Below are 3,881 nucleotides of genomic sequence, written 5' to 3' on the forward strand. Positions count from 1 at the left end.
TTCCATCGAGCATGTTGCACAATTCTTCACCCTTTGGATGCTACTGCACGAGGTACACCTGGATGAGCTAGCTGAGGATGCCATCCTATGGAAGCACACAAAATCTGGGCACTACTCCGCGGCCTCCGCTTACAGTGCACAGTTTTTGGGCTTGGTCCTCTCCCCCATGGACCAAATGGTCTGGAAGGCTTGGGCCCCGCCGAAAGTCAAGTTCTTTGCTTGGCTCGCGTTTTAGGATAGGCTCTGGCCTGCGGACAGATTGGAGAAGCGAGGATAGCCTAACTGTGGCCCTTACCCCTTGTGCCGACGGGTGCAGTAATGTGGCCCTCATCTTTTCTTCAGATGCCGCTTCACTCTCTCAGGCTTTGGAATCTGGTTATTCAGAAATTTCGCATCCACGACATGGACACGTCTGCATGGCACATGTTTGATTCCGTTCAGGCTTGGTGGGCGAGCACGTGCACCGCCGCCACCACCGACAGAAAAGCAAAGGCATCGATTACCAAGCTAGTGTCATGGGTCATCTGGAACGAGCGCAAAGCAAGAGTGTTCAGGCAAAAGAGCGCGCCTCCGCAAATCTTGCTCAACATCATTGTCGACGAGGCGAACCTTTGGATCAAAGCCGGGGCAAAGACTGTCATTCTGTGACATGCCACAATTCGATCTTTTGTGCTTGTTATCAGTTTGACTAGGTTCGATTTAGTTCACATGCCATAATTCGATCTTGTGCTTGTTATCGGTTTGACTAAGTTTGTATTAGTTTTATGTACATGTTGTGTGCACAACTTGCAATTTGAATGAATAATGAATTATGTATTTCACGACAAGCAATAATTTTGATGACCATCATGTTTGTCTAATTTTATGTTTATCTAGACGTGCGTTGCATGTACACGCTCACTTTGTTTGGACATTTTTAGCTGGTTGCTAACTTTCCTGACATCCTTCTGTAAGGCACTGAATTACTTGCCATTAGCTGTTGGTGTCTTGGTGATGTGGATTCAAACAAAGTTCACAATGTTTGTGCTGAGTTTAGATAAAACTGTACATATGATTTTATTTTTTCCATGATTGTAATATGCTTGGTACACTCCTTATTATTCACAACATGGCTTACAAATGTAGGATTAGTGGCTATATTTTATTTCTTGCAGTTCCTGTTGTGAAGAAACACTTTCATAAAATAAATGTTTATTAGGAGTATTTGATAATGTACTTGGAATTATTTGCAGCACGCCGATGCGGGTGAGTAGTTTTGTACTATCAACTGCAACAAGATGTACAAGGTATCTACATCCTCCCCTTCATTACTACTATATAGTCCTATCAATGGGCAAATGAAGTGCAGAGAAGTCTGCAGCAAGATATACTAACTTTGTTATCTACCTTGTTATTTCAGTAATTGAATTCACAGGCTAATGAAGTCTGATAATTTTTCTTGCATCAACATCAAATCTTCACGTTGATTTTGATTATGGGACTGACCACTTCAATATGACAACCCAAATTTAGGTTCAGTTTTGCTTTCTCAATTCAAGAGAGTGGCCCAAAAAACTGATTGTGAACTTTACAGGATATGATTTGTCTCTTTGTGGTGAGTCATGGGACCCTCTATGTTCCTATCAATTTTTTCACGAAAACTACCGCGGATGACAATCAGATATATGAAGAAAGAGACAAATGGCCCTGCATGAGATAGTTATTTCCATTGTATTTAGGCAAGACTGATGACTTGATCACTGAAATGATGTGGCATCATAGAGTTAATTAAATGACCATGGTGCGTGCTCCAGTAGTATCTTTGAGTGCAATTACTGAGTCTCAACCAGATTCACCGTTGGGTGATTACTGATTACTGTACGCCTCTTTGGCTATGGAGAGATTAGTAGCCTATGGAGAGATTAGTAGCGCTTCATCACTGCCTCCTGTTTTTTTAATCCTTCCATCTAGCTAGCTTCAATATGATAACCTGAGATATGCTTGCTGCATTACATATTGGCAATGATTCAAAGCAACGACAACAAAGTTAGTTATATGTTCTGTAACTTGAATACCAATTATTCTACTATCGTAATCATCTCAATTTATTTGCACGTTGTGTTACAATTATTTGCCAACCATGGCTAACTTAATTCCTTAGTTATGCAGCCAGTCAATTTACACTGTAACCTGAGCTCTAAGAGTGTTTGCATGTCATTGTTCAGATTGCAACAGTTTTCAAATCATCATCTGCAATTTGATATGATTTGGAATGTCGCGGGAAGGAGGAGACAGCGGCGCTGTTACATACAAGACTGGACTGAAGGTGGAGCATCAGAGTCCTCTCCTCATCTACCACAGTGTCCGATTGATGCTGCCCGCTGCTCCATCAGCTTGCATCCCGCATATCTAAATTGACATTATATCAGATAAATACAGATGATGATTATTGCAGCCACTAACCAGTTGAGTCATCCCATCTTCATGAACATGATAGTCCTACCTTTGCACGCCCTCTATATATTTGTAATGGATTAAGCAAAGGGCCTCTCTTCATTCACATGTTGTTCCCATTTGGTTTCTATTTTGTTTGGGCAAGTGCAACAGCTTGCGAAGCTTTACTACTAATCCACAGAGTCACCATGTAACAAATAGTGGGCGATTGATAGTTCCAGTGTTTACTCTTACAACATGATTATTCTCAAATGATTTATCTAACAATACTGAGGAGACCCACATGTCTGTCAGATTCTTAATATGGAACCACTAGATGATGGATGGCCATTTTTTGCAATATTTGACTGAGGAATAATGGCACAATTGGTAAGACAAGGGCTGGACTAACCTCTGCAACAATCTTCTTTGCTCAAGTAATTCAAGGTATGTTCATTGACTTTCTGAGATATCACACAACACCATGCTCCTAATTCGTATCTAATTGATCCTCGTGGCACAGTCCTATTTTTCATGAATAATTCAGTCATATATTGATGCATATATACTATGACTCGGCACCGGTATGTTCATTGACTTTCTGAGATATCACACAACACCATGCTCCTAATTCGTATCTAATTGATCCTCGTGTCACAGTCCTATTTTTCATGAATAATTCAGTCATATATTGATGCATATATACTATGACTCAGCACATGCACGTGTGCAACATTCCAATAGGGCAATTTATGGAAACCTAGCAATTTTAGATGTCTATGAACATCATTATGTGCCATCACGATCTCAACAGGATCGGCACTTTGTTTTGATTTTTTTACTAGAACCTTTATTATTGATTTATACTTGTGTGTACAATCTTTATTCATTGTAGGTGATGATCTTTGTGTTTCATCAGTTGTAGGCTATGCAAAGTGACATAGTCATGGATGGTGTTACTTGATGGGCTGGAGAGTTTCAAAATTATGAGCTATGCATGATTAAGCGATGTTAGACCTCTCTACTTCATTTAGGGTCGTGGGTACCTGGCAAAGCAAGAAAGGACACCAAAGAAGCTGCTAAAATGGATGGGAGAATTTGTTAATAAATGTTTAGCCTTTTTTTAAAAGATCAAGTGTATTCTAGAAAGAAAATAATTGTAAAACTTTCATGGGGTAACAAATTAGAAACTACCACAAGTATGTGTTCATTTTGATGATATTTTGTCCAAGATCCTGGATGAGGGTATTGTCTCCATAGTACACGTATCCAAGTGCTTAGGTATGTCTTTTCTGGAAGAATTAGGTTTTTTGAGTGAGCGGCTTGATACTTTTTTGTGAATGTATTTGAGAAGGTGAAATACTGCTTGGTGTGGAAGCTTAGAACTGGGTCGTCTATCCTTTATTGTGGCAAGAATAGTTTGAACACACCAACTTTCATCTATGTGGTTGTCGGTAATGCGTGATGCA

The sequence above is a fragment of the Triticum dicoccoides genome, chromosome 3B (assembly GCF_002162155.2).
Source record: "Triticum dicoccoides isolate Atlit2015 ecotype Zavitan chromosome 3B, WEW_v2.0, whole genome shotgun sequence".
Taxonomy (NCBI): Eukaryota; Viridiplantae; Streptophyta; class Magnoliopsida; order Poales; family Poaceae; genus Triticum; species Triticum dicoccoides.